This window comes from Dasypus novemcinctus, chromosome 25 (genome assembly GCF_030445035.2).
Source record: "Dasypus novemcinctus isolate mDasNov1 chromosome 25, mDasNov1.1.hap2, whole genome shotgun sequence".
Lineage (NCBI taxonomy): Eukaryota > Metazoa > Chordata > Mammalia > Cingulata > Dasypodidae > Dasypus > Dasypus novemcinctus.
Genome location: NC_080697.1, coordinates 28,347,243 through 28,370,322, shown reverse-complemented (window position 1 = coordinate 28,370,322; position 23,080 = coordinate 28,347,243). Strand labels below are relative to the sequence as shown.

Genomic DNA, 23,080 nt, shown 5'->3' with positions numbered 1-23,080 from the left:
GTGTATTAAAATCCCCCACTATAATTTTAGATGCATCTATTGTTTCACTTGGTTTTTCCAGCGTTTGCCTCATATATTTAGAGGCGCCCTTGTTAGGAGCATAAATATTTATGATTGTTCGATCCTCTTGACAGATTTTCCCTTTCACTAAAATGTAGTATCCTTCTTTTTCTCTCACAATTGTTTCACATTTAAAGTCTATTTTGTCTGATATTAATATAGCTACTCCTGCCTTTTTTTGGTTATTGTTTGCTTGTATGATTGTTTTCCAGCCATTCACTTTCAATCTCCATGCGTCTCTGGGTCTAAGATGTGTCTCTTGTAGACAGCACACGGATGGGTCATATTTCCTTATCCAATGTCCCAGTCTGAATCTTTTGATAGGTGAGTTTAATCCGTTGACATTCAGTGTTATTACTTTCAAGGAATTATTTGTGTTTGCCATATTTTGATTGGATTTGTGTTTGTGATATTTTGTTTGTATTTTTTGTTGTTGTTGTTGTTCTTATACTCTCCTCCAACTCTGCCTTTCCTGTTTTTTCCTTTCTTCCTGCAGAACTCCCTTTAGCATTTCTTGAAGGGGAAGTTTCTTGTTGGTATACTCTTTCAGTTTCTGTTTGTCTGCAAATATTTTGAACTCTCCATCATGTTTGAATGCTAGTTTAGCTGGATAGAGTATTCTTGGTTGGAAATTTTTTTCCTTTAGTACCTTGACTATATCATACCACTGCCTTCTTGCCTCCATGGTTTCAGATGAGTAATCAGCACTTAATCTAATTGAGCTTCCCTTGTATGTGATGGTTTTCTTTTCTCTTGCTGCTTTTAGGATTTTCTCTTTGTCTTGAGCATTGGATAATTTGACAAGTATATGTCTTCGGGTGGGCCTGTTGGGGTTTATGACTAGTGGAGCGCGCTGTGCTTCTTGGATATGCACATCTGTCTCTTTCAGTAGATTTGGGAAGTTTTCAGCCATTATTTCCTGCAACACTCCTTCTGACCCCTTTCCCTTCTCTTCTCCTTCTGGAATGCCTATAATACGTATGTTTGAGTGTTTTGCACTGTCATTCAGGTCCCTAAGTCCTAGCTGGATTTTTTCTATCTTTTTATTGACCCCTTCTAGTATCTGTTTGATTTCTGATGTACTGTCTTCCACATCACTAATTCTCTGCTCTGCCTCCTCTAGTCTGCTGATATTTGCTGCAAGTGTATTTTTGATTTCTTGAACTGTGGTGTTCATTCCCATCATATCTGTTATCTTTTTGCATATGTCTGCAATTTCCCCTCCAAGTGATGTCTTCATGTTGTTAACCTCTTTCATTACTTCATCAAATTTGTCGGCGACAAATATTCTGAGATCTTTCATTGCTTGTGCAAAGTTCTGCTCCCCTTCCTGATTTTTGGTTTGTTGACTGGATTCAGCCATGTTTTCCTAATTACTGGTTTGGTTTGTAGATTTTTGTTGCTTTCTGGTCATTATTTAATCTTGACGGATTTAATCAGTTCCTTAGCTTCTTTGTCTACTCTTGGGGATTAATTAGCTGTTGTTTTGCATAAGTGTTATATCTTCTCTTTGTCACTTTGTTCTTCTTATTCTAATTTCTTGTTGTTGGTTAAGTTCACTTTAAAGGAAAGTATTAGTGCCGGGGAAAGGCAATTGTGTAAGCAAGGGAAAAGTGTAGAGTAGTATTGGTGATATATATTAACAAAGCAAGAATATGAGATCTGGGAGGATGGAGGTTAGATTCATGTAAATTGTGTAGAGTTATAGCAGTAGGTAGAGTACCTATTATGAGGTAGATGATTGAATATGGGAGGAATATGGTATGAGCTAAAAAGCTACTGTTTTCGTGAGAGAGGAAAAAGAAAAGAAAGGTAATAGTTTCAAGAGTGGATAACAGACAGAAAACAAAACAAAGGTATTAGAAATTAAGACTTAGACACTTCGTGGATCAAAGAAAGGGAGGTGGGAGGTGGAATATAGGAGAGACAGTAGATGATGGCAGATTTCAAGATGTAAGGGAAAGAGGATAGTGTAGGTAGCCTAAATCAGTTCACATAGAAATGAGGCAGTGGAGGATGAGAAAACCTCAGCAAATGTGAGGTGTTTCCTGGCGCACCTATTGTATAATTGAGTTAAAATAAAATAAGTAGAAGATGAGGGACATGAGGGGGAGAGAAAACAGAAAAAGAAAACAAATAAAAAAATAAAAAAAGGGGGAAGAGAAGAAAGGAAGAAAGGAAAAGGGGGTGGGTGAATGGTGGGGAACAGGTAGGGGAAAGAAAAAAAAACAGACATACACGATCCATAATTAAAAACGCCAGCTACACAACAACCACAAAAAAACCCCTAACTAACTGAATAAAAAAAAGACTTTGGGGGATACGCTGTGAGAAAAGACTAGGGGATAATGTGGTGTTAGCAATCAGGACATTAAAAAAAAAGTAAAAAATAAAACAAAATGAAAATAAAAACAAAACAAAATGAAATGATAAAGAAAAAATGCCAACGTTGAAGGCTAGGGCTTTCAAGGACCTCAGATGGACCTCAGGGCGTGATGGATTCAGGGGTGGAAAGTCTGAGATATTAAAGACTCAAGAGGTGTGATTCTCTGGGGTGTGGGCCACCAGAGTTTAGGGGATTCAGACCAGGCAACCTCCAATCTGGTCAACAAGAAGTCTAGGAGCCCCGTAGTGTAACACAGCCCTCAGGGATCCCCACAGCTGGGCGCCAGCCCTATGGGGGAAGTCAGGTCCACAAACTCTATATTATGTCTGAACCCTGCAATTCATTTACTTAGTAGGGCTCATTAATGTGGTATTTCGCCACTTCAGCTTTTGGACAGCTCCCGCCCTGTGCTTCCATAACACTGGCACTTGAGGGCGCCTTTACACCGCAGCCATTTTACTGGCACAGATCTGAAGCCTGGCCTGTGATGCCGAAAACAGATTCCAAAACCGGAATTCCCAAGCTCTGCAAAATACTCCCTAATCGGCTTCCAGACGTGTCTCCCTCCCTCGCCGCACCCTGAGACAACTTTCCAATTACGTTCCTTTATTGCCTACAGCCTAACTTGGTTGCAGATCGGCAGCCAGAGTGTGGGGGTGGAGCTTCAGGCAGAAGCACTATTATTTGTGTCCGCCATCCAAAATTTTCCTCCGCTTCACAACAGAATACCGTTTATCTCCCCAAATCGATCCGCAAAGGCGACCCGTCGCATCAACCCACTAACAGCCCACCCAGGACTCGCAAACTGCCTAGCACCGCAGAGCCACCAAAACGCTGAGCCGCTGCGCAGCACTGTGGCTCCATCCAACCCCAAGAGGGAGGAACCCGTGTGCGGGTCTCACCTCCGGTCAACAGAACCCAAATTATATCTTATAGACCGATCCTCTCCGTTACCTTTCCACCAAATCAATGTCCAGACACTTCCTGCCCTGCAAAAATCCCAAAAAAGCCCTGCCTGGGAGAACCTCCAGCAGCGCCCAGCCGTTTCTTCCCAGGAGAAATCGCAAGGCAAGTTCACTCAGTGACCATCTTGCTTCTGCCCCTTTCCTTCAATTTTAGTGCCAATTTTGCCTATCCCTAAAACTAACCCTAGCTCTATCTCCAATTAAGGCCAATGGCAGTAGAGCTTACTCTTTAAACCTAGTTGAATGACCATGGCACATGTGCTTTATTTCTGTGAGCTAAGCAAGGTGTGCAGAGATTTTCTTGCTATCTGCTTTCACTCACTTTTAGTGTTGGCTTTGCCTATCCCTAAAACTAACCCTGTCTCTATCCCCAAGTAAGACCAGTGGCAGTAGCAGCTTACTCCTTAAACCTACTTGAATGACCGTGGCACATGTGCTTTACTTCTGTGAATGAAGCAATGTGTGCAAAGAATTTCGTGCTATCTGCTTTCTTTGACTTTTAGTGCTGGCTTTGCCTATCCCTAAAACTAACCCAGTCTCTAAACCCAAGTATAGCCTTTTCTAAAACCCGGCCACTGTACCCTATCTAAACCTAGCAGAACACAAACTTCAAAGCCAGTCTTCCTCACCCAGGGCAACAATAGTAAGAGCACCCTAACTGCACCCAAGTCCTGGGGCAGGAGCAGATTCCTCTTTAAACTTACATGAATGACTGTGGCTCATGTGCTTTACTTGTGTGAACTAAGCAGCATAGGCAGGGAATTTTCTGCTATGTGCTCTCTTTCACTCTTAGTGCCATCTAGGCCTAACTCTAAAAGGTACCTTATCTATATCACCGCACATAACTGAAAGCATTTGCCATCTCCCAGCCCATATCTAATCCTAGCATTACCCGATCCTCAAATTCATTCTAGGCCCACTGTTTAAACTTAGTTCTATGATCGACTTCCTTGTGTTTTACTTTCCATAACGATGAAGGAAACACACCTCTTTGCTGTCTATGGGCTTTTCCTCTCTGTCACAATGTCTGCCTATATCGCTGAGATGCCAGAATGAGATGTTAGAATTTAACTTACTTTCCATAAGAAATGCAGTACTCCTTGACAGCAATGTATTTTCTCCTCCAAGCAATCAGGCACTCTGCTGGATCCTCCTATCCATTGAAATGTTTTACCCTTCTCCTTTCATACCACATGGGATTTTTTGCCTGCTCCCTGTGGGCTCTTATCTACAGTCACATGGATCTCACTCTTCCCACTTAGTGCTAGGGCCAAATCACTAGTGCATTAAGTACACATTTGGTAAACAGGTAAGGCTTTTCCACCACTTACACTGGTACCTAAACAAAAGCTGGTTTTCACCCAGAAAGAAAACTGTTTCTAGAGCCTAAGGCTCGTGCAAGTCCTGGGACAATATTAGCTTGCTCTTTATTCCTAGGTGTATGATGGTGGCACATATGCTTTAGTTCTGCAAAGTAAGCAAGGTGTGCATGGATTTCCCTGCTCTCTGCTTTCATTTGCTTTCAGTGCTGGCTTTGCCTATCCCTAAAACTAATCCTATATCTATTCCCAAGTATGACCTTGGGCAGTAGCAACATACTCTTTTATCCTAGTTGAATGACCATGGCATATGTGCTTTATATTTGTGAACCAATCAAGGTGTGCAGAGATTTCTTGCTATCTGCTTTCATTCACTTTTAGTGCCGGTTTTGCTTATCCCTAAAACTCTCCCTTTCTCTATACAAGTATGACCTGGGACTGGAGCAGCTTATTCTTTAAACCTAGCTGAATGACCATGGCACGTGTGCTTTACTTCTGTGAACTAAGCAGGGTGTGTAGAGATTTTCCTGCTATCTGCTTTCCTTTAATTTTAGGACCAACTTTGCCTATCCTAAAATTAACCCTATCTCTATCACCAAGTAAGACCATTGGCAGTAGCAGCTTACTCTTTAAACCTACTTGGTTGACCATGGCTCATGTGCTTTACTTCTTCGAAGTAAGAAAGGTGTGCAGACATTTTCTTGCTATCTGCTTTAATTCCCTTTTAGTGCCAGCCTTGCCTATCCCAAAAACTATCTCTATCTCTATCCCCATGTATGAACTGTGGCCGTAGCAGCTTACTCTTTAAACCCAGTTGAATAGCCATGGCACATGTACTTTACTTCTGTGAACTAAGCAAGGTGTGCAGAGATATTCCTGCTATATGCTTTCATTCCCTTTTAGTGCCAGTTTTGCTTATCCTTAAAACTAACCCTATCTCTCTCCCCAAGTATGACCTGATCCAGTAGCAGCTTACTCTTTAAACCTAGTAGAATGACCATGGCACATGTGCTTTACTTCTCTGAACTAAGCAGGGTGTGCAGAGATTTTCCTGTTATCTGCTTTCATTCACTTTTAGTGCCAGCTTTGCCTATCATTAAAACTAACCCTATCTCTATCTCCAAGAATGACCTGGGGAAGTAGCAGCTTACTCTTTAACCTTAATTGAATGACCATGGCACATGTGCTTCATATCTGTGAACTAAACAAGGTGTGCAGAGATTTCCCTGCTATCTGCTTTCATTCACTTTTACTGCCATCTTTTCCTCTCCCTAAAACTAACCCTATCTCTACCCCAAGGCTAGCCTTATCCATATCCCTACCGCTGTTCCTTATCTAAGCCAAACATAACACAAACTCCAAAGTCAATCTTCCTCACCCAGGGAGTCAATACTAAGTGCACCCTTACCACAACCAAGACCTGGGCCAGTAGCAGATGAATCTTTAAACTTAGTTGAAAGACCGTGGCACATTTGCTTTACTTCTGTGGACTAAGCAGCATAGACAGAGATTTCTCTATGTGCTTTCATTCACTCTTAGTGACTGCTTGGCCTATCTCTAAAAGGAACCCTATCTATATGACTAGCATACCCATAAGCATTTCCCGTCTCCCAGCCCATATCTATCCCTAGCATTACCCGAACCCCAAAGTCAATCTTAACCCACACTTTAAACTTATTCCTATGCTCCAGTTCCTTGTGTATTACTTTTAATAACTAGGAAAAAAACCACACCTCTTTGCTGGCTAGGGGCTTTTCCTGTCTGTCACAGTGTCTATATATATGACTGAGACACCAGTGGGAGATGTAAGAATTGAGCTTACTTCTCGTTAGAACGCAGTACTCCTTGAGAGCAATGCATTTTCTCCTCAAAGCAATCAGGCACTCTCTTGGATCCTTTTTCCCTTTGAAATGTAATGTGTTTTAACCTTGTCCTTTTGTTCCACATGGGATTTTTGACCTGCTCTCTGTGGCCTCTTAACTACAGTCACATTGATCTCACTCTTCTCACTTTGTGCTAAGACTGAATCACTAGTGCCTTAGTTTCATGAACTAAGCAATGTACACATTTGTTCAACTGCTAAGGCTTTTCCACCACTTACACTGACACCTAAACAGAAGCCTCTTTTCACCCAGAGTGAAAACTATTTCTAAAGCCTAAACCTCACCCAAGTCCTGGGACAATATTTGCTTGCTCTTTATTCCTACATATATGATGGTGGCACATATGCTTTACTTCTGTAAACTAAGCAAGGTGTACAGTGATTTCCTTACTATCTCCTTTCATTCCCTTTTAGTACCAGCTTTGCCTATCACTAAAACTAACCCTATCTCTATCCCCAAGTATAGCCTTTTTCCATATTCCTGCCCCTGTACCCTATCTTAACCTAGCATAACATGAACTCCAAGGTCAGTCTAACTTACCTAGGGAGACAGTAGTAAGAGCACCCTAACCAAACCCAAGGCCTAGGGCAGTAGCAGCTTACTGTTTAACCTAATTGAATGACCATGGCTCATGTGCTTTACTTCTCTCAACTAAGTAAGGTGTGCAGAGATTTCCCTGCTATCTGCTTTCATTCACTTTTAGTGCCAGCTTTTCCTATCCCTAAAACTAAACCTTTCTCTATCCCATGTATGACCAGGGGCAGTAACATCTAACTCTTTAAACCTATTTGTACAATATTGGCACATGTGCCTTACTTCTGTTAACTAAGAAAGTTGTGCAGAGATTTCCCTGCTATCTGCTTCAATTCATTTTTAGTGCCAGCTTTGCCTATCTGTAAAACTAACCCTCTCTATCCCCAAGAATGCCCTGGGCCAGTAGCAGCTGAATCTTTAAACCTAGTTGAATAAGCATGGCTTATTTGCTTTACTTCTGTTTAATAAGTAATGTGTGCAGAGATTTTCCTGCTATCTGCTTTCATTCACTTTTAGTGCCAGCTTTTCCTATCCCTAAAACTAACTATATCTCTATCCTGAAGTATGACCAGGGGCAGTAGCATCTAACTCTTTAAACCTAGTTGAATGACATTGGCACATATGCTTTACTTCTGTGAACTAAGCAAGGTGTGCAGAGGTTTTCCTGGTATCTGCTTTCATTCACTTTTAGTGCCAGCCTTGCCTATCCCTAAAACTAACACTATCTCTATCCACAAGGTATATTTAGATCTATATCCCTGCCACTGTACTATATCCAAGGCTAACTAAACAGAAGCCTATTCTTCACCCAGAGAGAACAGTGTACCTCGACCCTAGGCCTCACTCATGACCAGGGACAATAGTAGCTTGCTCTTTAATCACAGTTGTATGAACGTTGCACATGTGCTTTACTTCTGGGAACTAAGCAACAGGTGCAGACATTTCCCTGCTATGTGCTTTCTTTCACATTTAGTGCCAGCTAGGCCTATTCCTAAAACTAACCCTATCTCTATTCCCAAGTATATCCAGATCCATATCCCTGCCGCTGTGCTGTATCTAAGGCTAGCATAACAGGAACTCCAATATCATTTTCCCTCATGCTGGAAAAGAACATTTTTTGAACCCTATCCCTCAACCAAATCATAGGCCAATATTATCTTAGGGTTTAAACTTAGTTGAATGACCTTGGCACAGGTGCTTTACTTCTGGAAACTAAGCAGTGTAGGCAGTGTTTTCCCTGCTATGTGCTTTCATTCACTTTTAGTGCCAGATTGGCCTACCTCTAAAAGGAACCCTATCTATATCATCAAGCATATCTATATCCATTTCCTGTCCCCTATCTCTTATCTAAGCCTAGTATTACCAGAACCTCCAAATTACTCTTAGCCCAATATGGAAACTTACTTCTATGCTCAAGTTAACTATGCTTTCCTTTTGATAACTATGAAGAAAACACACTTCCCTGCTCTCTATGGGCTTTTCCTGACTTGCCCTGTGGACTTTAGAATGTTTGTGGCCACTCCACATCTATATCAAGAGGGAGCTTAGATTCCACTTGGATGCTGGATGCAATCCTCCTGCTTTCAGTTGTAGGCACTCTTGGCTCCCTGTTGTCATGGTTGACCTTCTTCACCTACATGTTAGCTGAGTGGCATAAGTCCAATAAACCAGAGTGTAGGAGTTGCAAGTCTGCCAAGGCTCAGGTCCTGGCTATCACATAGTCAGTCCAGGGATTCAGTTCCCCTGGATATACATTAAACCTCAGCACCAACTACAGTTCCTGTAAAAGTAACTGGAGAAGACTGTGGACAAAGATCACATCTGAGTCCAACTCCATCACACAGAAACACAAACTCCAAAGTAGGGCCAACTGACATGGCACTGAACTCCATCTGTCATGATCATAGAACCTGTGGGTCTCTGTAGCCTTCAGAAGAACCAATACCTGAGGTTGTATCTACTTTATCTGTCTCTGTGACTTTTCTCAGGTGTGCATAAGGGCAACCCCTCTGATAACCTCCCTGCTCTTTTTGGAGACTCATAGCCATATAAACTCATTTGTTCTTTCCATTTGGTCCTTTCATTCAGGTCAAAAACATTTTTAACTTCTGGTATTATATGTAGACTGAGATATTCTGCTGGTCCGTGTTGATCTTTTATTCAAGGTCATTTTCTAGTTACATCATCAGTTGGTACTTGGTAGTAATTCCTTGGCACCAGGGAGGTTCATCCCCAGGAATCATGTCCCATGCTGGGGGGAAGGCAATACATTTACATGCTGAGTTTGGCTTCTAGACTGGCCACATTTGAGCAACATGGAGGCTCTCAGGAGGTAACTCTTAGGCACCCTGCAGCTCTAGGCTGTGTTCTTATTTCAGGTGCACAGACTCACAAGCATAGTTATTAGTACCAAGGGTTCCTTATTGGACCTTCCCTCTTTTTTGGTCTTTGCCATTGCGCTTGGGGAATTGTTACTGTTCCTTTAGGGACAGTGATAGAGCTCCCCTGGCTAGGAACTCAGTTGTTGTTTCCAATTGTAACCACTATGAAAATATCCAAACATTTTTATGTACCCTGGATATATGCCCTGGAGAACTCCCTGCCATGTGTCCCCTGTCAATAACATCCCACACCAGTATTTCTCCCCTACTGTTGTTAAACCTCTCTGTGATCCAAAGCTTCTTCACAAATGAAGCCTAATATTGCCAGGTTCCATTAATAGTAAAATGGAATACAGTGATGAGTTTAAAGGTTAGATATAGAATACATATTAATTTAGAAAAGTTAAGGTAAAAATAAATTGAGGTATCAAAAAATTTAAAAATGCAAAAGCTTGTTTTTAATGTTTTGCCTTCCATCACTGCAATAAGTGTTGCCCTGTATGCAAATTGGCAAGGCAATTTCTTCCGTCTTTTCCTCAGTGTCTACATCCTTTCTTTTTCTTTTTTTTTCTAATTATTGAGCTTATCTACACAAAAGTTTTAGATCACAGTAATTCATATGTACAATATACAGTACTCCTACATATTCAATGTAAAATCCTTTTGCCTTCCACATCAATAATCTTTTTACATATTTATACTGTATTTACTGAAACTGATGTACAGATATTGAGACAATAGCTTTCAAACAAGGTAACATTTTGGTTTACAATGTGGTTTATATTTTAGATTATACAATTTTCTAAATTTTTAGTTATCTTACGTTTTACATTATAGTTTACATTTTAGCCTTTCAGCCCCTATATATTTTTGGTGTAATTTAACATGTCATATCCATCCTTGTGCACTCTTGTGGAACACTTCTATTGTCCACACAGTTACATTGATTCCATCTATTCAATACCTCTCTCCCCCTCCCCTTAGCGCCCACAGTGAGAATCAATCTTCATTGCTTGAAGGGCCATGTTCAGAGATACTTGCAACAGTGCTGAGGGCTTGACATGCTCAACTGCCCTAATGCATTGGGAGCCAACATTTCTCTTGAGAGATACAATTCCCTCTATTTGAGAACATCAGTCCTCCTGAGGATGTAGGTATACCTTCACTCTCATTATATGGGTCTCTATCCAATGATATAACCCACTATGGCAAGATGAACACTCACACACTCCCTAGGAGCCTGTCCTGCATCAGATTATCCCCTTAAAGCATCTTAAACTGGTAACCTTCCTTATTATATTTTTGAAAAGGTTTTCTCAGCATTATACTCTCAACCAAATACCTGACAATCTCCTATGATCATATGTTGCCCCACCCTCACCCCAATTTCCTGGGCAATATTACCCATCCTTCCATCCCTAGACCCCTCAAGCCCACAAAGCCCCACCCAAAGGTAACCCTATGCCCCCATTTTATCCCTTCCTGTACAAATACTTATCTCCAGCTTATCATAAATTTCACCCATGTAGGTGTCAGCTTACATTCTTGCTCTATCCCCCAATTTCCTTTAAGCCTATCGCCCAGTCTCTAGCTCTCTGAGGCAGCTTGGTTTACTTATTTCATAACAGAGAGGTCATGCAGTATTTGTCCTTCAATGCCTGGCTTGCTTTGCTCAACAAAAGGTTCTCAAGATTTATCCATGTTATCATGTGTGTTTGCCATGTATTGTTCTTAAAGCTGAATAGTATTCCATTGTATGTATATACCACATTTTATTTATCCATTCATCTGTTGATAGTCATTTGGCTTGCTTCCAACTTTTGGCAATAGTGAACAATGCTTCTATGAACATAGGTGTGCATATATGTTTGTGCCCTTGTTTTCAGTTCTATTGGGTATATACCCAGCAGTGGAATTGCTGGGTCATATGGCAAATCTATAGCTAGTTTTTTGAGAAACCACCAAACTGTCCTCCAGAATGGCTGGAACCTTCTGCATTCCCACCAGCAATGAATGAGTGTTCCCATTCCTCTACATCCTCTCCAGCATTTGTAGTTTTCTATTTTTTTTCATACCTGCCAATCTTACGGGAGTAAGATGGTATCTCATTGTAGTTTTGATTTGCATTTCCCTGATAGCTAGAGATTTGGAGCTTTTTTTCCCCCAAATTCTACTCAATTCATTCATTTCTTTTAAAAGATATCACATTAAAAAAATATGAGGTCCACCACCCCCAAACCACCACTTCCCCCACAGTAATACTCTCCCCCAACATCATGTCACATCCATTGCGTCTGGTGAGTACCTCTCTGGGCATCGCTGCACCCCATGTCCCGTGTTCCACACCATAGCCCACACTTTCCCATGTTCCATCCAGTGGGCCATGGGAGGACATACAACATCCGGCAATTGTCCCAGGGGCACCACCGAGGACAAGTCCAAGTCCTGAGAATGCCTCCACATCTTTTCTCTTCCTCCCATTCCTCACATCCAGCAGCCACCATGGCCACTTTTTCCACATCAATGCCACATTTTCTCGATTATTAACCAGAATAGTTCATGAATAGAATATCATTAAGTCCACTCTGATCCTTACTGTATTCCTCCTTCCTGTGGACCTTGGCTTGGTTGTGTCCATTCCACATCTATGTCAAGAGGGGGTTTAGATTCCACATGGATATTGGATGCAATCCTCCTGCTTTCAGTTGTAGGCACTCTAAGCTCCATGGTGTGGTGGTTGACATTCTTCAACTCCATGTTAGCTGAGTGGAGTAAGTCCAATAAATCAGAGTGTAGGAGCTGATGTCTGTTGAGGCTCATGGCCTGGCTACCATATTGTCAGTCCAGAGATTCAAATCCTCTAGATATATCTTAAGCCCCAGCACCAACTACAATTCCAGTAAAGTAGCATGAAAGTCTTGTGAAAAGAGATCTCATCTGAGTCCAGCTCCATCACGCAGAAACACCAGCTCCAAAGAAGGGTCAACTGGCATGGCAGTGAACCCCATGTGCCATGACCATAGAACCCGTGGGTCTCCCCAGCCCTCAAAAGGACCAATATCTGGGGTTGTATCCACTTTATATGTCTCTGAGACTCTGCTCAGGTGTGCATAAGGGCAATCCTTCTGACAACCTCCAGACTCCTTTTTTAGAAACTCATAGCCATATGAACTCATTTGTCTTTTCCATTTCCCCCTTACTTTAGGTCAAACAGCATTTTTAATTCCTGTTATTATATGTAGACAGGGATATTCTGCTGGTCCACGTTGAACCTTTAATTTAAGGTCATTTTCTAGTTATGTCATCAGCCGGTACTTGGTAGTGATCCCTCGGTGCCAGGGAGGCTCATCCCTGGGTGTCCTGTCCCATGCTGGGGGGAAGGCTTTGCATTTACATGCTGAGTTTGGCTCGAGACTGGCCACATTTGAGTAACACGGAGGCTGTCAGGAGGGAACTCTTACGCACAGTGCTGCTCTAGGCCTTGTTCTTATTTCAGGTGTATAGGGCTCACAAGCATAGTCATTAGTATCAGGGGCTCACTGTTGGGCCCTCATTCCTTCCTGGTCCTTACCATTGCACCTGGGGGACTGCCGCTGCTCCCCTAGGGACCATGACAGGGCCCCCCCCAGCCAGTAACCCAGTACTCCCCCAGCTGTTGTTTTTAATTGTTTCCACTATGAGTATATCCAAACATTTCCATGCACCCTGGACACATGCCCTGTATAACTCCCTGTCAACCATATATCGCCTATCAATAACATCCCATACCAGTATTCCTCCGCTGCTATTGTTGAACCACTCTGTGATCAAAAACTTCCTGAAAACTGAAGCCCAATATAATGTCAGGTTCCCTTACTAGTAAAATGGAATATAGCGATGAGTTTAAAGGTTAGATATATAGAATATGTATTGATTTGGAAAAATTCTACATCCTATCTTTTTCTTTTCTTTTTTCCTAATTATTGAGCTTCTCTTCACAAGAGCCCTAGATCACAGTAATTCATATATACAATATACAGTACTCCCACACATCCACCATAAAACCTTTTCTCTTCCACAGCGATAATCTTTTAACTTATTCGTATCATATTTACTAAAACTGATGCACAGACTCCAAGACAATAGCTTTCAAACAAGGTGACATCTGTGTTTACATTGTGGTCCATACTTTAGGCTATACAGTTTTCTAAATTTTTTAGTTATCCTATGTTTTACATTATGGCTTACATTATTAGTCTGTCATCCCCTATATGTTTTTGGTGTAATATTACATGTTTTATATCCATCCTTGTGTACTTTTGCAAAACTGCTCTCTTGCCCCCACATTTACCTTGGTTCCATCCATTCAACATCCATTTTCCCCTCCGCTTGGGGCCCACAGCAACAGCCAATCTCCATTTCCCAAGGAGCCACGTCCAGAGATACTTGCAACAGTGTTGAGGGCCTGACTTGCTCAACTGCCGTAATGCGCTGGAAGCCACCCTTTCTCTCGAGAGATATAGTTCCCTCTATTTGATGGCATTAGTCCTCCCTAGGATGTGGGTCAACCCCCTCTCTCACTACTTGGGTCTCTACCCAATGATACAACCCACCCTGGCAAAATGAGCACTCGGACACTCCCCAGGAGTCTGTCCCATGTCAGACCATCCCCTCCGAGCATCCTAAACAGGTAACCCTCCTAATTATATTTTGATACGGTTTTCTCAGCATTTTGCTCTCAACCAACACCTGACACTCTCCTATGTTTGTATGTTGCCCCTTCCTCCCCCCAATTTTTTGGGCAATGTTACCCATCCACCCATCCCCAGCCCCCCTCAAACCTGCAAAGCCCCACCAAAGGCAACCCCTTGCCCCCATTTTACCTCTTCTTTGTGCTCATACTTACCGCCAGCGCATCATAGATTCCACCCATGCAGACGTCAGCTCACATCCTTCCTCCACCCCGCGATTTCCTGTAAACCTATCTTCCAGTCTCTATCTCTTGAGGCAGCTTGCTTATTTCATATCATTGGGGTCATGTAGTATTTGTCCTTCAGTGCCTCGTTGCTTCACTCAACATAAGGTTCTCGAGATTCATCCATGTTATCACGTGTGTTTGTAGTGTATTTGTTCTTAAAGCCGAGTAGTATTCCATTGTATGTATATACAACATTTTATTGATCCACTCATCTGTTGACTGGCATTTGGGTTGATTCCAACTTTTGGCGATAGTGAACAATGCTGCTATGATCATTGGTGTGCATATATCGGTTTGTGTCCTTGTTTTCAGTTCTGATGGGTATATACCCAGCAGTGGTATTGCTGGGTCATATGGCAAATCTGTGGTTAGTTTTCGGAGAAACCGCCATACTGTCCTCCAGAATGGATGGATCCTTCTGCATTCCCACCAGCAGTGCATGAGTGTTCCCATTTCTTCAAATCCTCTCCAGCATTTGTATTCTTTTGTTTTTTTCAAATCCTCTCCAGCATTTGTTTTTTTCATAGCTGCCAATCTTATGGGACTAAGATGGTATCTCATTGTAGTTTTGATTTGCATTTTCCTGATAGCTAGAGAGTTGGAGCATTTTTTTCATGTGCTTTTTAGCCATTTGTATTTCTTCTTTGGAGAAGTGTATGTTTAAATCTTTTTCCCATTTTCTAATGGGTTATTTATCTTTTTATTTTCAAGATATAGGAGTTCTTTATATATGCAAGTTATAAGTCTTTTATCACATATATGGTTGCCAAATATTTTCTCCCATTGTGTAGGTTCCTTTTTCACTTTCTTGACAAACTCCTTTGAGGTGCAGAAGGCTTTAATTTTGAGGAAGTCCCATTTATCTATTTGTTCTTTTGCTGCTCATGCTTTTGGTGTGATGTTCATGAGGCCATTTCTTATTACAATTTGATTCCATTGGTCTGTGTGTCTCTCCTTATGCCAATACCATGCTGTTTTCACTACTGTAGCTTTGTAGTATGTTTTGAAGTCTAGTAGTGTGATTCCTCCAATTTTGTTTTTCTTTTTCAATATGTCTTTGGCTATTCGGGGCCTCTTTCTTTTCAAAATAAATTTCATAGTTTTTCTAGTTCCTTAAAGAAGACTGTGTTGATTTTTATTGGGATTGCATTGAATGTGTAGATCAGTTTTGGTAGGATAGACATCTTAATAATATTTAGTCTTCCTATCCATGAACAGGGAATATTCTTCCATTTATTTAGGTCTTCTTTGATTTCCTTGAACAGTCTTGTATAGTGCTCAGTGTATAAGCTTTTTATGTCTTTAGTTAAATTTATTCCTAAATACTTGATTTTTTAATTTACTATTGTGAATGGTATTTGTTTCTTGATTTCCTCCTGATCTTGCTCATTATTGGTGTAAAGAAATGCTACTGATTCTTGCGCATTGATCTTATAACTTGCGACTTTACTAAACTCATTTATGAGTTCTAGAAGCTTTGTTGTAGACCTCTCAGGGTTTTCTATGTATAGGATCACGTCATCTGCAAATAATGAAATTTTGACTTCTTCCTTTCCAATTTGAGTGGCTTTTATATCTGGTTCTTGCCTCATTGCTCAAGCAAGTACTTCTAAGACAATGTTAAATAGAAGGGGAAACAGTGGGCATCCTTGTCTTGTTCCTGACCTTAGAGGGAAGGATTTTAGGATTTCTCCATTGTAAACAATGTTGGCTGTAGGTTTTTCATATATACTCTTTATCATGTTCAAAAAATTTCCTTGTATTTCGATCTTTTGGAGTGTTTTTATCAACAAAGTGTGCTGTATTATGTCAAATGCTTTTTCTGCATGTATAGATATAATCATGTGATTTTTTTCCTTCAATCTGTTTCTATGGTGTATTACATTGATTGATTTTCTTATGTTGAAAGATCCTTGCATACCTGGAATGAATCCCACTTCGTCATGGTGTATAATTAGTTTATGTATTGTTGGATACGATTAGCAAGTATTTTGTTAAGTATTTTTGCATCTAGGTTCATTAGAGAAATTGGTCTGTAATTTTCCTTTCTTGTGGTGTCTTTGTTTGGCTTTGTTACTTGGGTAATGTTGGCATCATAGAAGGAGTTAGGCAATGTTCCTTCTGTTTCAATTTTTTGGAAGAGTTTCAGCAGGATTGGAGTTATTTCTTTCCAGAATGTTCTGTAGAATTCACCTGTGCAGCCGTCTGGCCCTGGGCTCTTCTTAGTTGGGAGGTTTTTAATGACTGATACTATCTCTTTACTTGTGATTGGTTTGTTGAGATCATCACTTTCTTCTTTTGTCAATATTGGCTGTTTATGTGATTTCAGGAATTTGTCTATTTCCTCTGAATTGTCATGTTTGTTGGAATATAGTTTTTCAAAGTATCCTCTTATGATAGCTTTATATCTGTGGGGTCAGTGGTGATATCTCCTTTCTCATTTCTTATTTTGTGTATTTGCATCTTCTCTCTTTTTTTCTTTGTTATTCTTGCTAAAGGTTTGTCAATTTTATTGATATTCTCAAAAAACCAGCTCTTGTTCTTGTTTGTCATTTCAAGTGCTTCCTTATTTTCTATTTCATTTCCTTCTGCTCTTATCTTTGTTATTTCCTTCCTTCTTCTTCCTCTTGGATTACTTTGTTGTTTTTTTTTTTCTAATTTCTCCAAATATGCAGTTAGTTCTTCAATTTTTGCTCTTTCCTCTTTTTTGATATATGAATTTATGGGTATAAATTTCCCTCTCAGTACTGCTTTTGCTGCATCCCATAAATTTTGGTATGTTGTGTTATCATAATCATTTGTTTCAAGGTAGTCGTTGATTTCTTTTGAGATTTCCTCTTTGACCCACTGTTTTTCTAAGAGTGTGCTGTTTAATTTCCAAATCGTGGTGTGAAATCTGGGCCTCTGGTCTTTGCAAATTTCCAGCTTCACTCCACTGTGGTCAGAGATATTATTTTGTATGATTTTGATCTTTCTGAATTCATTAAGACTTTCTTTGTGGCCTAGCATATGGTCTATCTTGGAGAATGATTCATGTGCACTTGAGAAAAATGTATATACTGCTGTATTTGGGTGTAATGATCTGTATATGTCTATTAGATCCAGCTCCTCTAATATACTGTTTGAATATTTTGTTTCTTTAGTGATTCTCTTTTGAGATGTTCTGTCCAGAGTTGATAGTGGTGTACTAAAATCCCCCACTATAATTGTAGATGTATCTATTCTTTCACTTAGTTTTTCCAGCATTTGCCTCATGTATTTAGAGGTGCCCTTGTTACACCCATAAATATTTATGAGTGTTTGATCTTCTAAACACATGGTCCCTTTCACTAATATGTAGTATCCTTCTTTGTCTCTCACGATTATTTTGCATTTAAAATCTATTTTGTCTGATATTAATGTAGCTACTCCTGCCTTTTTTGGTTATTGTTTGCTTGTAAGATTGTTTTCCAACCATTCACTTCCAGCCTCCATGAGTCTCTGGGTCTAAGATGTGTCTCTTGTAGACAGCATATAGATAGGTCATATTTCCTTATCCAATGTCCCAGGCTGAATCTTTTGATAGGTGAGTTTAATCCATTGACATTCAGTGTTATTACTTTCAAGGAATTATTTATGTTAGCCATATTTTGATTGGACTTGTGTTTGTCATATTTTCTTTGTTTGTTTTTTTTCCCTTCTCTTTTTGTCATTTCTGTTGCTCTTACACTCTCCTCCAACTCTGCCTCTCCTGTTTTTTTCCTGTCTTCCTGCAGAGCTCCGTTTAGAATTTCTTGAAGGTGAGGTCTCTTGTTGGCATACTCTTTCAGTTTCTGTTTATATGTGAATATTTTGAGCTGTCCATCATTTTTGAATGCTAGTTTAGCTGGATAGAGTATTCTTGGTTGGAAATGTTTTTCTTTTAGTACCTTGACTATATCATTTCACTGCTTTCTTGCCTCCATGGTTTCAGATGAGAAATTAGAACTTAATCTTATGGAGCTTCACTTGTATGTGATGGTTTTCTTTTCTCTTGCTGCTTTTAGAATTTTCTCTTTGTCTTGGGTGTTGGATAATTTGACAAGTATATGTCTTGGGGTAGGCCTGTTGGGGTTTATGACGATTGGGGTGTGCTGTGCTTCTTGGATATGTACATCTGTCTCTTTCAGTAGATTTGGGAAGTTTTCAGCCATTATTTCCTGCAACACTCCTTCTGACCCCTTTCCCTTCTCTTTTCCTTCTGGATTGCCTATAATATGTATGTTTGAGCATTTTGCATTGTCATTCAGGTCCCTAAATCCTAGCTGGATTTTTTCTATCTTTTTATCGACCAATTCTACTATGTGTTTGATTTTCCATGTACTGTCTTCCACATCACTAATTCTCTGCTCTGCCTCTTCTAGTCTGCTGATATTTGCTGCAAGTGTATTTTTGATTTCTTAAACTGTCGTGTTCATTCCCATCACATCTGTTATCTTTTTGTGTATGTCTGCAATTTCCCTCCACGTGTTGTTTTCATGTTGTTAACCTCTTCCTTTACTTCATTAAATTTGTCAATGATAAATGTTCTGAGATCTTTAATTACTTCTGCGAAGTTCTGCTCCTCTTCCTGGTTTTTAGTTTGTTGATTGGATTCACCCATGTTTTCCTGATTACTGGTTTGGTTTGTAGATTTTTGATGCTGTCTGGTCATCATTTTATCTTGATGGGTTTAATCAGTTCCTTAGCTTCTTTGTCTAGTCTTGAGGATTAATTAGCTGTTGTCTTTGTGTAAGTGTTATATCTTCTCTTTGTCACTTTGTTCTTCTTATTCTAATTTCTTATTGCTGGTTGAGTTCACTTTAAAGGAAAGTATTAGGGCCAGGGAAAGGCAATTATGTTAGCAAGGAAAAAGTGTGAAGTAGTATTGGTGATAAATGTTAACAGAACAACAATATGAGATCTGGGAGGATGGATATTAGATTCATGTAGGTTGTGTAGAGTCATAGCAGTAGGTAGAGTTCCTATAATGAGGTAGTTGACTGAATATGGGAGGAATATGGTATGAATTAAAAAGGTAGTGTTTTCGTGAGAGAGGGAAAGAGAAAAGAAAGGCAATAGTTTCAAGAGTAGATAAAAGACAGAAAACAAAAAAAAGGTATTAGAAATTAAGTGTTAGACACTTTGGGGATCAAAGAAAGGGAGGTGGAATATAGGAGAGACAGTAGATGATGGAGGATATCAAGATGTAGGGGAAAGGGGATAGTGTAGGTAGCCAAAATCAATTCACACAGAAATGAGGCAACAAAGGATGAGGAAACCCAGCAAATGTGAGGTGTTCCCTGCAGCACCTGTTGTATAATTAAAATAAAATAAAATAAGAAGAAAATGAGGGACAAGAGAGAGAAAAAAAAAAGAGAAGAAAGGAAGAAAGAAAAAGGGTTTGGGTAAAGGGAGGGAAACAAGGCGGGAAAAGAAAAAAAAGATATAGAACAACCACAACAGCAACAACAACAAAAAACCCCTAAATAACTGAAAGAAAAAAAAGACTTTGGGGGATACGCTGGGAGCAAAGACTAGGAGATAATTCAGTGTTAGTAACAGGACATTAAAAAATAAAAATAAAAAAATAAAAACAAAACAAAACAAAAAAGTAAAAATGCAAACGTTGAGGGATGGAACATTCAAGGACCTCAGATGAACCTCAGGGCGTGATGGACTCAGGGATGGAAAGTCTGAGATATTGAAGACTCAAGAGGTGTGAGTCTCTGGAGTGTGGGCCACCAGGGTTTAGGGACTCAGACCTGGCAACCTCAAATCTGGTTAACAGGGAGCCTGGGAGCACTACTGTGAAACACAGCCTTCAGGGATCCCTGCAGCTGGGTGCCAGCTCTATGGGAGAGGTCACATCTGCAAACTCTAACCTATGTGTCTGAACCCCTCAATTCACTCACTCACTGGGTCTATTCTGTGGCTGTATCACCAGTTCTACCTGAGGACACCTCCCACCCTGTAAGCTCCTGGAACGGCCACCTGGGGGCGCCTCTACACTGCAGCCAATTTAATGACGCAGATCAGTAGCCAGGCCCGGGGGTGGGGCTCCAGTCAGAAACTCCAATAACAGAGTCCAAAACCGAAATTCCCACGCTTCACAAAATATTCCCCTAATCAGCTTCCAGACGTCTCCAACCCTGGCAGTCCCTGAAACAGTCTCCTGGTGATGTTTCTTTATTGTGAAAAATTTAAGGCTGTTTCAGATCGGCAGCCGGCCTTGGGGGGGTGGGACTCTAGGCAGAAGTGCTATTCTTTGTGTCCACAATCAAAAATTCCCCGCTTCGCAATATAACTCCCGTTTGTCTCCCCAAATCAGTCTGTGAAGGCCTCCTGTCCTGTTAACCCCCCAATAGCCAGCTCAGGGCTTATGAATTCCCCAGTACCACAGAGCCTCCAGAAATCACCGCCGCAGCACCGGTGCCGCGGCTCCACCCATGCCAGGAGGGAGCGTCCTGCGAGCAGCTCCCACCTCCATGTAATAGAGTCTCAATATACATTATACATGAATTTTCTCTGTTACCTTCCCACCAAATCAATGTCCAGACACCTCCTGCCCTGCAAAATCATGAAACAGCCTGGTCCTGAAGAATTTCCAATGCTGCCCAGCTGCTTCTTTGCAGGATAGGATCTCAGGTGTGTTCACTCAGCCACCATCATGCCCCGCCCCCCTGGAGAATTTTCTCATGTGCTTTTTAGCCATTTGTATTTCTTCTTTGGAGAAGTGTCTGTTTAAATCTTTTTCCCATTTTTTAGATGGGTTGTGTATCTTTTTTTTTGAGATATAAGATTTCTTTGTATGTGCAGGTTATACGGCTCCTATCACATATATGGTTACGAAATATTTTCTCCCATTGTGTAGGCTCTTTTTTCACTTTCTTGACAAACTCCTTTGAGGTGCAGAAGGCTTTAATTTTGAGGAAGTCCCATTTATCTATTTGTTCTTTTGCTGCTCGTGCTTTTGGTGTGAAGTTCATGAAGCCGTTTCCTATTACAAGGTCCTGTAGATGTTTCCCTACACGGCTTTCCAAAGTCTTTATGGTCTTGGCTCTTATATTTAGGTCTTGATCCATCTTGAGTTGATTTTTGTATAAGGTGTGAGTTGGTAATACTCTTTCATTATTTTACATATGGATATACAGTTCTCAAGGCACCATTTGTTGAATAGGCCATTCTCTCCCAGTTGAGGGTTTGGTGGCTTTATCAAATATCATATGACTATATATATGAGGATCTATATCAGAACTCTCAATTTGGTTCCATTGGTCTGTGTGTCTCTCCTTTTGTCAATATCATGCTGTTTTCACTTCTGTAGCTTTGTAGGATGTTTTCAATTCATGTAATGAGATTCCTCCAATTTCGTTTTTCTTTTTCAATGTCTTTGGCTATTCGGGGCCTCTTTCCTTTCCAAATAAATTTCATACCTAGTTTTTCTGGTTCATTAAAGAATGCTGCATTGATTTTTATTGGGATTGCATTGAATGTGTAGATCAGTTTTGGTAGGATAGACATCTTAGTAATATTCAGTCTTCCTATCCATGAACAGGGAATATACATCCATTTATTTAGGTCTTCTTTGATTTCCCTGAACAGTGTTGTGTATTTCTCTAAGTTTTTTACATCTTTAGTTAAATGTATTTCTAGGTATTTGATTTTTTATTTGCTATTGTAAATGGTGTTTGTTTGTTGATTTCCTCCTCAGCTTGCTCATTATTGGTGTATAGAAATGCTACTGATTTTGCGCATTGATCTTATAACCCGTCACTTTACTAAACTCATTTATGAGCTCTAGAAGCTTTGTTGTTGACCTCTCAGGGTTTTCTATGTATAGGATCATGTCTTCTGCAAAAGATGAAATTTTGACTTCTTCCTTTCCAATCTGAATGCCTTTTATATCTGGTTCTTGCCTCATTGCTCAAGCAAGTAATTCGAAGACAATGTTAAATAGAAGAGGTGATAGTGGGCATCCTTGTCTTGTTACTGATCTTACAGGGAAAGATTTTAGGATTTCACCATTGTAAACGATGTTGGCTGTGGGTTTTTCATATATACTCTTTATCATGTTCAGAAAATTTCCTTGTATTCCAATCTTTTGGAGTGTTTTTATCAAGAAAGGGTGCTGTATTTTGTCAAATGCTTTTTCTGCATCTATAGATATAATCATGTGATTTTTTTCCTTCAATCTGTTTATATGGTGTATTACATTGATATTTTATGTTGAACCATCCTTGCATACCCGAATTGAATCCCACCTGGTCATGGTGTGTAATTCATTTAATGTGTTGTTGAATATGGTTAGCAAGTATTTTGTTGAGGATTTTTGTGTATATGTTCATTAGAGAAATTGGTCTGTAATTTTCCTTTCTTGTGGTGTCTTTGTCTTTGGTACTAGGGTAATGTTGGCATCATAGAATGAGTTAGGTAATGTTCCTTCTGTTTCAAAGTTTTGGAAGAATTTCAGCAGGATTGGTGTCAGTTCTTTCCGGAATGTTTTGTAGAATTCACCTGTGAAGCTGTCAGGCCCTGGGCTATTCTTAGTTGGGAGGTTTTTAGTGACTAATTCTATCTCTTTACTTGTGATTGGTT

At 40.2% G+C, this 23,080-nt stretch overlaps 1 long non-coding RNA gene across 1 annotated transcript in view; it reads right to left on the bottom strand.

Moving 5' to 3' along the window:
- The window catches only part of LOC139437611 (uncharacterized), a 266,123-nt gene that overhangs the window by 97,355 nt on the left and 145,688 nt on the right, over positions 1–23,080 (bottom strand). The window lies entirely within an intron of this gene.